Here is a 14,546-nt window from a genome sequence, read left to right on the forward strand (position 1 = left end):
GCTGAGGGGGGGTCACGTGGTCGGAGAAGGGCCGGCGGTGGGCTTGGGGGTGGAAGGTCAACCTGAGGTGGGAGAAGGAAGAAAGCTTTGTCCCTGGTTTCAACTCTGTTAGGGAAAAGGAAAGGAAAAATGATGAATGGAGGGTGTGAGTGCCGGGTCGGAAAATGTGAATGAGTCTCCCTAGCTCCCTCCAGCATGGAACCACCCAGTCACTAAATTCCAAGATGCACGGGAAACTGGGCACTTCATTTAATTCAAGTAGTCCCATCGCTACTCCCTGCTGTCACAAACGTGACTCACAGATCTGATGGAGGGGTGGTTGTCCTCCACTTTTTGCCTGCACTTTATGTGGAAGGGCCCCCGCCCTAGAAATGGCTGAAAGGGTAAAAGCATAGTTGAGGCATTGTGACGCCAGCAGGACTCTTTACATCTGGCGTTTTAGAAACTGTGTCGTCATTCACTGGCCACTTCTGTGTTGGACATACCATGATCATGTTCCAATTCCAACGCTTCCAAACTTAAAAACAAAACAAAACAAAAAAAAACAACTTGCCCGTTCGCCTAGCGCTCATCTGTATTTCAACTCATACTTCAAGTACAGGCTAAATTAAACTCCCTACTAGTACACTGAAAGTGCTCCTCTTAAGGCTACAGGTGACAGCCATGTGACCAAGTTCAAGGGTCACTTTTTAGTTCTTATTTGATCTCTATTGCAGTAAACTTGATGGACTACATCCCTCTTTAAGCTTTTTCTCCTGTCCGGTGCACCCCTCACCCAGTTTCCCTGAGACTATAAACACTCAGATTGTTAATCTTACTAAATCTGTTATCTGTTGGCTCGTTAAAAGAGTCCCAAGAGCTGATCCCCAGTCCTCTCTTCAGTAGGTACATAGTCATTCTACCGCACACTACGTGATCTAACCACTTTGGTGGCTGAGTGTACCTTTAATGAGGTCCAGATCTGCATATGTAAGTGTTTTTGGACATCTGCACTTGAACCTCATTATCACCTATCCAAATCAGAACTCAAATACGCTCAGAAGTCCACAAAACTTATTCTTTCTCCTCTGTTCCTTATCTTCTTTGATAATGTCACCGTCCAATCACCCAAATCCAGAACCAGGAACCTGGGTGTAAACCTCCATGCTTCTCCCTCACTGCTGTAAATTCCTGCCTTACCCTTTCTAACTTTGTCTTGTTGGTTATATTTACTAGATGCCCTTTCTTCTCCATTTCTACATCCACTGCCTCACCTGGGTCACTTATTCATTAAGCCACTGAGCACTGTACTATGTTCCAGGCATTATTTGAGAGCTCAGGATACAGTGGTGAACCAAAGTGACAAGGTTCCAGAATGGGGTGAGAGAAACAGTATATGAGTAAACTAATAAACGAACAACATAACTCGGGGTAATAAGTGCTATGAAGCTAAAAAAAACCCACCACCACCACCAGCAACAACAACCAGGGAAACCTGTAAAAACCTAAATTGTTGCCTATCTCTTCACCTCAAATCCTCCCCACCCTCACCCCATATCTTCTCATCCTTTCTTTTTATTCTCGAAGAGGGAGTGGCCCTGAGCCTTTCACCTGGAGTCTTAATTTCATTCCCTTTCATCTGCCTTGACTTCCCTCTATATTACAGCTGCCTGAATATGAATCCCTCAACTAGAAGATAAGCTACTTTGAGGGCAGGGATCGTACCTTATACATCTTTGTGCCTCCACAGTGCCTTGGCTCAGAATAGGTGCTCACAAAATGAGTGTTAAATGGTGAATTCCCTGACACCTGAATCAGGCTGCCACAAAAGCATCTCCAGCCCAAATCAGAGTGGGAAGGTCAGTGAACTTAGCTACCAGAGTGTAGTGGCAGGGGTGGGGTTATGAATGAGGTCACCTCCTTTGGTACCCTCCAGGCCTGGGCTTCCATGATGATGTGCCCGTGAGTGGCAGTAGTTGCTTCATAAAACTGTTTTACTTGACAGTGCCAAGTGCATGTGGGCAATTTAAAAGTACTCTTTGTTTCTGATGATGAGCTTTAAACCCAGAGCATTCTGGGTAAATTGCCAGGATAGGCCCTGCAGGAAAAGGTTGCAGTTGCCACTTCACTTTGTATTTCCAGGCCCTTGGGTATTGCACCCCAACAGGGAGCGAGATGTTGCCAGTTCTGTCATAGTCATTATAATTAAATCCAAGTTCTGGCAAAGGGCAGTGCATAATTATGAAGTATTATTATGGTTTTTATCATTATTAGGCACCCAGCTGCCCAGCCCAGGAAACCACAGTAGTAAAACACTGAGAAGCCAAGCTCCTCTCCCAGCTGGCATGAATCAAGACCAGGTGTATTGGCACACAGTCTTGCAGCTCTGCTCATCAAGATGAGCCCTTCTGTCCCCTCTTTTTGGCAAGATACAAATTTAAATGAATGGAAAGAGGAAATGTGAAGAAGGACCTTTGCCACCACCTCTGAATCAAGTTCCTTTCTTCCCATCTCACAGAATGGTCTCATCTATGATTTATTGTGTAAATCTTTTTCAGCTTTATCCTTGACCTGCCAGCTTCCTAAACATCATTCCCCAAGGTCTACTGAGGATGTATTAGTTAGGGTGGGTTATAGAGAGCAGAAAATTTTTACTTTCAAGAAATTTATGATATGGACTAACTAATTGAGAAAGTATAGTAAGGCTTGACAAGATATCTGCCTTTTATTGAGCACCTACTCAACACCATACTCAGCACTTTCACATATGCTATCTGACCTAATTTCTACCACCCCGCAAAGTGGATTTCATTTTCCTCATTTTCTTCAAGGTCTCAAAGACTTAGCATATAACAAAACTGAGATTCCAACATAAATATACAGATTTGGTGATTGTATACTCATGGTGGATGTGTCCACACTGGTAGATGAGTATAGGTGTCAGACCTCCCCTCGTTCTACTGAATTAAAAATGGGTATTTTGTACAAAGTAAATTTTAAGCTGAGCACTGAAAGGACAATTCAGAAGTGATGCTGAGAGAATGGTGCCAAATGAGGAAGCCAAATTGGCCATAAGCCTAAAATCAATCAATAAGGACAGATTTCTTGTTCAGCAATGTCATATTATATTCTTCAAGTACCTTTATTGTCTCAGCTACTCCAAATGGGGAAGTCACCCCAGGTGGTACAAGGGTGGGTTGGCGATGGAGGAGGGTGGTTTAGGGAGGGAATATGGTTTTGAATGGAGAACTCCCCAATGGCCCATAAACTGGCACATCAAGCACTGGTTTCTGGAACAGCCAAAACCATGGCAGCTTTCTCTGCTGCCAATCACTTGTTTTTAACTAATATGTGTAGAACAATTTTCCATTCTCTTTTTTTTCCTAAAACAATTGATTAATAACTTTTTAAAGATTTTATTCATTTATTTATTTGAGAGAGAGCATGAGTGGGGGGAGAGGCAGAGGGAGAGGGAGAAGCAGGGAGCCGGACTCGGGGCTCAATACCAGGACCCCAAGATCATGACCTGAGCCGAAGGCAGACACTTAACCAATGGAGCCACCCAGGGGCCCCTGATTAACAATTTTTAAAGACAATTTGTTTAGAACTTACTGTGTCATACAAGGCAGTTCACTTTTATTTTTAGTGCTTTTTAAGGGATTTAAGATAAAAAAAATGTACTCATTTTAAGTGTATAGTCTCATCTGTTTGGAGACATGTATGCCCTTATAACCTATCATAATTGTGAAATAGAAATTTCCATCACCTTGGGGCGCCTGGGTGGCTCAGATGGTTAAGCGTCTGCCTTCGACTCAGGTCATGATCCCAGGGTCCTGGGATCGAGTCCCACATCGGGCTCCTGGCTCAGCAGGGAGTCTGCTTCTCCCTCTCCCTCTGCCTCTCCCACTGCTCATGCTCTCCTCTCTCTCTGTATCTCTGTGTCTCAAATGAATAAATAAAATCTTTAAAAAAAAAAAAAAAGAAATTTCCATCACCTCAAAAAAGTTCCTTTGTGCTTCTTTTGCATAGGAATTTTAATATAATTTGTATTTTATTTTTTCTTTTCTTTTTTTTTTTTTAAAGATTTTATTTATTAGAGAGAGAGAGAGAGATTACAAGCAGGGGAGAAGGGTAGAGGGAGAAGCAGACTCTCCGCTGAGCAGGGAGCCCAATGCAGGGCTCGATCCCAGGACCCTGGGATCATGACCTGAGCCGAAGGCAGATGCTTAACTGACTGAGCCACCCAGGTGCCCCTACAATTTGTATTTTAATGACTCCAAAATTTAGATCTCCAGTCAACCTTGCTTTCAAAGTCTAGGCCCATATTTTCAGCTACCTGCTTGACATATCCCCCTGGATGTTGCAAACAGGCACCTCAAACCAAGCATTTCTGAAAGATGAAGCAGAAGGTGCTTTATCTTTGCTACAAGAAAACCCCTACTTCCAATTCCCTTCTGAAATCATGTTTCTGTATTCTTCAGTTTGGTTGAGATAATCATCTACCAAGTCATATAAGCTAGAAATTTTTAAAAATAATCTTTACTTCTCCGTCTCTTACACCTCCCCAGAAGTGAGTCTTACTCACACGAACATTTTTAAATCAGCCCTTTGCATTTCCAGTATCCTCATTCAGACACTTATCTTGCTTGCACGATCACCAAAAAAACAAAACAAAAAAACCCCTCCTAACTTGTTTCTTCATGCTCCAGTTCATCCACCAATCTGCCACTTTAATTTTCTTTTGAAAACCCAGATTTGACTGTTTCAATCCTTTGCTTTCAGGGACTGCCCAACTGCCTAAAAATGGCACTGAAAATCTTTCATGGTATGACCCAACCTCCCCATCTGGACTCCTCTGCTCCCTGCCACGTAGAGCAGGCTATCCATTTTCATCCCTCTCTGCTTTTCATCAGATATCGATCTGAAATGTGCCTCATACTCCACCTGAAAACTCTTGCTTCCCTTTCACAGCCCCATTTATAAGACTTTTCTTCATGAAGCCTTCCCAGACCTCTCCAGATACAGAGTCTCTCTCTGCTACACTTGACCCCCATACCATGTTGCACATACATTTATCACACTGAATAGACATAATGGTGAAATGGAACAGGAGAGCTGAGTCAGAAGATCTGAGTCTAACTTAAAAATCTCATTCATTGCTTGCTGTGTTAGCCAAAGCAAATGACATAAGTTCTCTGAGCCTCAGTTATTTAATCTGTGAGATGGTACTAACAATAGCTATAATAATACCCTACCTCATAGGACTCTTGTGATCAAACAAGTAATTATAAACATGAACACAGTTTGCAGTATACGGATATTAGATGTTATAATTGCAAAGCTGTATCTTCTGATAGATTTTGAACTTCTTGAGTGCAAAACCAACATCTGGCCATCCACTGGACATGGTGTCTGGACCTACTCCTTGCCTAGATTGGTTTATGACAGAAGTTATCATTTTTGGTAGGATCCTATTCTCTCAATTAACTCTCTTAATACTATTTTCTACTATGTTTCTTCAAAAGCCAATCATGACATCCTCACTTCTTTTTATAATTGTTTATTGCCTTTTCAATTAAAAAGCTACATTAAAAGGTCTCTAAGGAAAGAAATAAATATTCTATCCATGATTAATTTTAAGCACCTTCATTTATTTGACAAAAACTTTTTAGAGCCATTATGTGCCCAGCCCCGTTCTAAGCCCAGGTCATACAGTGGCAAACAAGAGACTTCACAGAACTTACGTTATCGTGGGGACAATAAGCACAGAGCAGCAAGTAAAGATGTTCATCTATACAGTTAAAGGTGCTACAAATAGAGCAATATGGAGGGCGGGGCGGATGTAACTGGAGTGGTCAGGGAAAGCCTCTCTGAGAAAGCACTGTAGAGCATCAGTGATGACACAAGGAGGCAAGCATACAAAAAGAAGGCGGGATAGCCTTGCAGGTCAAAGGAAGAGCACAGAGACCCTGAGACAGGAGCAGACGGAGTCGATATAAGGAACTGAAAGGCGGTCTGTGTGGAGTAGAGGAAGTGAAGGGCAGCGGTATGAGGCTAAGTCAAAGAAGCAGACAGGGGCCAGATCTCATAGGGCTTGGAAGTTCAGGTAAAGAGTTAAATGTTTATTCTAATTGTAATAGGAAACCACCGAAGGGTTTTAAGCAGGAGTGTGATATAATTTGATTTGTTTTTTTTTTTTAAGATTTTATTTATTTGTTTGTCAGAGAGAGAGAGAGCACAAGCAGGGGGAGTAACAGGCAGAGGGAAAAGCAGGCTCCCCGCCAAGCAAGGAGCCCGATGCGGGACTCAATCCCAGGACCCGGAATCATGACCTGAGCCGAAGGCAGACGCTTAACCGACTGAGCCACCCAGGCGTCCCTGATTTGATTTTTAAAAGATCACTCTAACTGCATATGGAGAATATATTCTGGGGGCAGTAGGAGAGTGGATTAGAAGGTAGACTGGTTGTTTTGGGCCAGACCAGAGATGTTGGTAGTCTGAATTAGGGTGGTGCTAAGGATGATAAAGAGTAGTAGGTTTGGGGCGCCTGGGTGGCTCAGTTGGTTAAGCGACTGCCTTCGGCTCAGGTCATGATCCTGGAGTTCCAGGATCGAGTCCCGCATCGGGCTCCCTGCTCAGCAGGGAGTCTGCTTCTCCCTCTCCCGCTCCCCCCTCTTGTGCTCTTTCTCTCTCTCACTCTCTCTCTCAAATAAATAAATAAATAAAATCTTTAAAAAAAAAAAAAGAGTAGTAGGTTTGGGGTATGTTTGGCAGTAGGACTGACAGGACTTACTGACGGATTTAATGACAGTGAGGGAAAGACATTAAAAAGGGCTCAGGATTATGGTCTAAGCCATTAGGTGGATAAAAGTTCAGTTTACTGAGTTCACACAGTACCTGTGGAGGCTTTGTGCTAGGCTCTGAGAATACAAAGACCAGTGAATAAGACAGAATCCTTGGCCTCAAAAACTCACAGTCTAGTGGGGAGGACTGCCTCCTACCCTGGTGGCTTCTGTAGGAGGTTTTTTTTTTTAAGATTTTATTTATTTACTTATTTAGAGAGTGAGAGGGTGGGGAGGAAGAGGGAGAGGGAAAATCTCAAGCAGACTCCGCGCTGAGCGCCAAGCCCAACGCGGAGCTCCATCTCAGGACCCTGAGACTATGACCTGAGCAGAAATCAAGAGTCGAACACTTAACTGACTGAGCCACCCAGGCGCCCTGCTGTAGGAGGTTTTAAGCACAATTACAGAGCTACGTATAGGTTATGAGAGGATCAAGAAGGATTTCCTAGCCCAGTCTAGCCAAGTGAGCCAGGAGTCCTTCCTTCTTGGGAAGATAACTAGACTTTCTCAACACCTGTGAAATATGTGCAGTAATCCACACTCTAGTTTAACTTAACTCTTTATAAATAAAGTACAATAGCTGTCAGCAGCATCTTCCAGGGTCTCTGATTTGTTACTTCTTTTAAGAGGAGAGGAAAGGGGTGCCTGGGTGGCTCAGTCAGTTAAGTGTCTGCCTTCAGCTCAGGTCATGATCCCAGGGTCCTGGGATCGAGCCCTGCATCCCTTTCCCTCTGCCTGCCGCTCCCCTTGCTTGTGCTCTCTCTCTGTCAAATAAATAAATAAAATCTTAAAAAAAAAAAATAAGAGGAGAGGAAAGAATGCTACAGAGAAAGAGTCAGGATGCTTAAAAGAGTCATGATGGATAGGCAAGGTACTCAGCTAATAAGAATGGAAGTCAGTAGGGTCTGGGCTTCTGCTGCAGCCCTCTGCTCAAAACCTACCAACAGTACGCCCTTGGTTGAGGATGGATTCAGGGTATTTTGTTTTGTTTCACTTTAATTGCAGCTGCAACTTCTTTGAAATTACCATATGACTCCTGAATAACTTCTCTCGAGCTTTTTTTCTTTTTGGTATTTATTTAATAACTTCTATTTGACCAGCTGATACATTCACATTTCAAAAATCCAAATAAGAAAGGATATAATGAAAAGTCTTATCTTTTCCTGCTCCTTCACCCAGTTCTCTACCCCACCCACCTGGATGGGTAGCGATAACTATACTGATTTTTTCTATGTATCCTTCTTTTTTTTTTTTTTTAAAGATTTTAGTTATTTATTTGACAGAGAGAGACACAGTGAGAGAGGGAACACAAGCCGGGGGAGTGGGAGAGGGAGAAGCAGGCTTCCTGCCGAGCAGGGAGCCCGATGCGGGGCTCGATCCCAGGACCCTGAGATCATGACCTGAGCCGAAGGCAGACGCTTAACGACTGAGCCACCCAGGTGCCCCTCTATGTATCCTTCTAGTGTTTCTTCACACAGATACGAGCAGTTCTTTTATTTCTTCTCTTCCAGCTTCTTACACAAGAGGTAGCCTACTTTATCCCCTGATCTGGATCTTGTTTTTCCCTCTAATAATGTATCTTGGAAATCTTTCCTATCAGTACTAGGAGAGCTTCCTCATTCTTTTAAACAGCTGCATAGTATTACACTGCAGGATCTGCCATGGTTCATTTAACTATTTCCCTATTGATGAATCCTTGGGCTTTGTCCAGTCTTTGCTACTTATTACAAACAACCCTATAGTGTATAACCCGGCACATATGTCTACAGGTATATATAGCCTTAGGATAAATCCTCAGGAGTCTTACAAATCCTTTAATAAAATCTTCGAAAGGAATGTTCTGAGATAGTGTGACTAGGTTTCCAAATTAGAACCTCAGCTTTCCAGGCATTAACTCTCACATTCCATCAAGAGTAGTTCCTCATTTTCAGCCTGTCAATTATGCCTTTATATTTTTTCCAATAAGGAATTTAAAAAATATTTAATCTGCATCTCCTGCAACCAACCATAGTTGGCATGCTGTTTCAAGAAAAAAGACTAAAATGCAGTTGAATTGTGCTCCAGTTAATGAATTGCAGGCTGTAGAAAATTTTCGATTTTTCTTCATTCAACATATAGAAGCATCTCTAGAGTGAAGTCTCAGGTGGGGATGATGGGTTACAAGGTGAGGACTATAGGGTGTACCCTGCCCCAGCCAGCTCATAGTGCTACCCCAGCCTCAGGGCCAAATACTCCTTGGCCATTTTCGTTAGGATCTCTTTTCATTTCTCTTAGTAATTCTTCATTTTCCCATAGTTGCTTTTGGAAAATAGGTTTATAGTTTTGGTGAAACAGGCTTTGGTAAGTGTGCTTTATAACCAGACCATGTATAGTAAGTATGCTATTTTTATACTATCCCCCCCAAAGACTTTTTCTTATTTATTATATTCCAGGTATATGAGACCAGGATGGAAAAATTCTAGGGCACTTAATTTACATGAGACGTTGGGAGAACATTTACCGATGCAGAAATATGCACAAGTGATATGGCAGTGAGAAGTGCCATTTAAAAAAAACAAATATATATATATATCTGAAGAAGGTACCCCAGCCATAAAATTATCTTTCCACATAGTACTTCTCTTTAGTTTGGCTCCATGTAGGTGGAGGTGTTTTGTTTTTGTTTTGTTTTATTTTGTGTTTTTTTTTTGTAATTATAGCATGAGAGAAAGTATTAAAAATAAACCATGAAGTTGACAAGGTACAGCAAATAGCCATCTAGAAAGCTTTTCTTAGCTCTAAAGCTCTCTTCCTTGGGAATGACAAAAACTACAAATTGTAGAACTGTCTAATCTCTGTGAAGAGTGTCTAGTCCCAGCTCTAGTTGAACTTATCTTATATTTTTAATTTAATTTTATTTAAAAAAAATTTTTTTAACGTTTTTATTTATTTATTTGACAGGGAGAGGGAGAGCAGCAGAGGGAGAGGGAGAAGCAGGCTCCTTGCTGAGCAGGGAGCCTGATGTGGAGCTCGATCCCAGGACCCTGGGATTATGACCAGAGCCGAAGGCAGACACTTAACTGACTGAACCACCCAGGCGCCCCTATCTTACATTTTTAAAATGTCTCACATAAAGATTCTACAGTCTCCCTTTGGCCATTACTTTTTTTTCCCCTTAGCTGGCAAGACTTGGACTCTCTCTTTAGGATATAGTCAAAATTATTCCTTCCTCCCCTTCTTTCCCCTCCCTCTCCTTCCCCGCCTTCCCCTCCTCCTCCTCCTCTATTTTTTATTTATTCTTCCATAAGAGAGTTAGAACAATTGTCAATTTTTAAAAACTTTTCTTTGGATTTTGGTTGGCACTGGGCTTTCCAGGTAGACAGTTGTATCATCTGTAAATAATAGTAAATCTTATTCATATTTTTGTTCTTTTTATATCAGCAGAATTCCTTATTGAGTGAAAAATAATACTTGCTGAAATTATTTGTTCATCTGATCCCTGAGTATCTGTAGAGAACATCCATTCTGCTGACTACACTCTCCTTTTGTTCTGGGGACTATGGTCCTCCCTTACTCTCAGTCCCTGGGCTTGGGGAAAAGACTGATGTCTACACCCCCCTCCTTCAGGGGTGAAACATATGACCTTAGTCTAGGTCATCTAGTATATCCTATTCCTCTGGCCACAGTAATCCATTCTAGACCTACTAGAAAGTTGGTTCTGAATTTGAACCTAGAGGCAAGTACTCCATGGAGTGGCTTGCATCCATACTGGCTACGTGAAGACATTGCCTAAGAATGGAGCCAATAGCTGGGTGACGGACATTGGGGAGAGTATGTGCTATGGTGAGCACTGTGAATTGTGTAAGACTGATGAATCACAGACCTGTACCTCTGAAACAAATAATACATTATATGTTAAAAAAAAAAAAAAAAAAGATAGTAGGAAGGGAAAGATGAAAGGGGGGAAATCAGAGAAGGAGACGAACCATGAGAGACTATGGACTCTGAGAAACAAACTGAGGGTTTTAGAGGGGGTGGGGGTGGGGGGATGGGTTAGCCTAGTGATGAGTAGTAAGGAGGGCACGTATTGCATGGAGCACTGGGTGTTATACGCAAACAATGCATCATGGAACACTACATCAAAAACTAATGGTGTAATGTATGGTGACTAACAAAATAAAATTAATAAAAAAAATTTAAAAAAAAAGAATGGAGCCAATATTGAAGATGCTGAATTTAGAAAAGAAGAGAGAGAAATCAAGTCCTAGGTCACCCTGTTTGAGCCCTAGATCAAACTTCACCTGAACCAGATCCTCTACATTTTTCAGTTACATGAACCAATAAATTTACCTTTTTAATTAAGTTAGTTTGGATTACATTTTTCATCTTTGGCATGCAAAGGACTTTTAGTTGATGCAATATCTTCTAACAAAATTAGGCAAATTCAACTCATGTTGTTCCCATGGTTTGACAAATTACATGATTTCCCCAGCTAATTCCCAGACTCCTTTCTTCTTGCACTTGGAGTGACTCTACCATTGCAGCATACCCATCTAAATACCAAGCCAGAGTCCTCCTCCCTTTCCCCCAAGGACTCCTCCAGTTCTTTGCTTAAACCCAGCCCACTGGTGAAGTTAAAGAAGGAAGGGAACAGATGGCAACCTGATTCATATTGCTCTTACAGGGAATTAAGCCAATTTATTTTGGGGGTCAGTCCCAGTTCAGTTTCAGCAGTGAATGAAAGTTGTTTGAATCCATTTCTGGTTCAGGTCTGTAATCATCTGCAGTAATCCAAAGTTCTTCACAAGGGAAAAATATTTTGGAAGGGGGGTTAATATTTGTTCCAGTTTGAGAAAACCATGTAACATGGAATTAAGTTGCACCTGTTTTATTAGGACTTCTGTGCTAAAAGAGGTAGCATATGGGCAGGACAGGGAGACGATTAATAGTATAGTTAATACTAAAATAATCAGCCTAGACAGCCTCCATAATAAGCAGTGTTATAAAATCTACTCCTTGGATTTGCTTTTAATATTTCCAGTCCACATCAGAACACACTTTGAAATATCATATCACATAGTATTGACCAAATTATTAAAATATAAGTTGAAACATTTTTTGAAAATTTTGCCTCCTTTAGAAGAACACATATTTTATAGGTGAAACATTTATGGTCTCTGAAAATTATTTCTAATTAGTGTGACATTATGTCAGTATCTTAAGGTGCTAAAACTTAACAGTTTTCTGGAAAAATGTATTGAAGATCTAGGCTCAGCTTAGGGAATGTTGTCAATGGTATTGTAATAGCATTGTATGGTGACAGATGGTAGCTACACCTGTGGGGAGCGTAACGTAATGTATAGACTTGTTAAATCACTGTGTTGCACCCCTGAAACTAATGTAACATTGTGTGTCAACTATGCTTCAATTTTTAAAAAAAATCTAGGCTCAGAATATTCACAGGACCATTTTTAAGTTGCTTCAGGTCATCTAATGGATATGTTCTGATAGGAAGCATTTTTTGTTTCATTGCTTCCATTATAAATATATATATATATTTATAGGTAATAAATATAAATTAAATAAGTAAGTACAATTTCAAGACACAAAATGCTCAGCTTGTTCCAAAATATTTTTTGTTAGTGGGTTGTGTGCAAACAAAAAGAATGACAGATGCCATCCATATACTTTACAAAAACACCTCCTGCTTATGCATGTGTAAGGAGGACGTTGGATTTGACAAGGTGCAAAGAGATGTCTTACAGATGGTACATGAGGCCCATCAGGACAGGTCTTCCCAAACTAATGGAGCTGTAAAAGCAGTTGTCATGTGCACGTCTGTCACACCTGTTCTACAGAGAAATCCCTACTTGTAAATATGGTCTTCAAAATCAGAGCACAAGGCTGGCTGAGCTTAGTTTAGTTTTCTGTTAGTTTGAGAGAGACTATGACCACCAACATGGATTTCATACTTTTTTGTGACTCTTCTAAGACTTTTACATTTTCCCTGGCATTGTGTTATTTAAAGTTAAAGATTAAAATTCTTTTACTTAGTCCTTGAAGAAATAACCATAATTTATCTTATAACATTAAATTCATTGGCAATGTGCTTTGGAGGGAATAAATTTGTGTTCTGCAAAAGGGCTTGGATATACAGAATTTCAATGCCTCAAATGATGTAATTTTCTATAATATTTAGCCTGCCATTTTTAGTTTGGTGTTTGTATAATAGGAGATTTCGAAGAAAAAGCTAAAGAGAGGCTAATTTGCTTGGTAGTGCTTCTGTTCTTTTGTTCTTTTAGAATCTAAAATTAACCAACATCTGCAGTGTCAACAAGGACTCCATATGGCATTCAAGTTTGTACTTTTCCTAAATAATGCATTTGAGGCAATATAATCTGAGAGGAATTCTGAGGTGATAATGAATGGAATACCTCATATTGTATAGCACTTTATAGTTTCAAAATGATTTAACAACTAGGACCTTGTTTGATCCTCACAACAGTGTTAAGAGATAGGGGGTTCAGGTATTTCTTATTCTTGTTGAACAGATGAGAAGATGGAGGTTCAAAGTATTGAAGAGAAATGGCCATTGTCACAAACCTGGTGAGTAGCAGCATGAGAGGGAAACCCAAGCCATCTGGTATCTAATCACCCTTTCTACCATTTTACTAGGATCAAGTTGTTGACAACCCATCGTTAAAATAGCATGTTTTCGGGCGCCTGGGTGGCTCAGTTGGTTAAGCGACTGCCTTCGGCTCAGGTCATGATCCTGGAGTCCCTGGATCGAGTCCCGCATCGGGCTCCCTGCTCGGCAGGGAGTCTGCTTCTCCCTCTGACCCTCCCCCCCTCTCATGTGCTTTCTCTCATTCTCTCTCTCAAATAAATAAATAAAATCTTTAAAAAAAAAAAAAATAAAATAAAATAGCATGTTTTCAAAATAATAAATCCCACAACAACTCTGTAGGAAAAATTTTAAAAATTACTAGAAACTAACAAATGTGTGTTTGGTTTTCTAGAGTTTAATGGAGTTCATTTGTTCAATTAAGTTAACAGGTGATTTCCACAGAAATTCATCTATTTATTTAACTCTTGTGATTTCCTATTTTACTTACAAAAAAGAGTTCCCACCAAAATGCTTTTTCTCCTTGTGAAATCATACCTCATAAATCTTTGTCATATCTAGAAAGTCTAAAAACTTTTCCTGTAAGAGATGTTACAACTGAGAGTGTTTTCTTCACAGCAATACATTGTCATTTAAGTCTACCTGAGTTTTGAAACATTTCATTTCAGTTCAAACTTCTGTGAATTTCTGCAGCAGAGCAATCATTCAGAGTTTCTGGGATAAGAAAAAAAGTAGGTTGAAGTTAAAGAATGTATTGGAAACATAGCTTGTGACTGAGATACAGGCATAAATTTAGTAGGAACCCATTTTTGAAAGCATAAATAATGTTATTGCCAATCCATACTTTATAGAAATTTCTAGCTATGTAATATTACCATTTCTACTTTAAAATGCAGAGAAATTCAATTGCTTCCATTTCTTGAAAGTTTGAGGCTTAAAAATTATGAATGCTGGCATTCTTGAAGAGGAACACTGTGAGTTTGTAATATCGAAAAGGCACTGGCGTTCTCTTACATTGACAGGCAGATATATTTCCAACAAGTGGAGACACAGGATTCTGCTGGCATAAGGAGCAGCCAGCAAGAATTTTAATCAGGATTTGGCTCAGTCTACGCTGGTTC

At 40.5% G+C, this 14,546-nt stretch overlaps 1 protein-coding gene across 1 annotated transcript in view; it reads left to right on the forward strand.

The window, feature by feature from the left end:
- Positions 1–14,546, forward strand: part of PIGF (phosphatidylinositol glycan anchor biosynthesis class F) — a 109,443-nt gene that overhangs the window by 222 nt on the left and 94,675 nt on the right. Inside the window, exon 2 of the mRNA XM_078056611.1 lies at positions 13,352–13,406. The gene's annotated coding sequence lies outside the window, so the exon portion shown is untranslated. The remainder of the gene's footprint in view (positions 1–13,351; positions 13,407–14,546) is intronic.

This window comes from Halichoerus grypus, chromosome 10 (assembly GCF_964656455.1).
Source record: "Halichoerus grypus chromosome 10, mHalGry1.hap1.1, whole genome shotgun sequence".
Lineage (NCBI taxonomy): Eukaryota > Metazoa > Chordata > Mammalia > Carnivora > Phocidae > Halichoerus > Halichoerus grypus.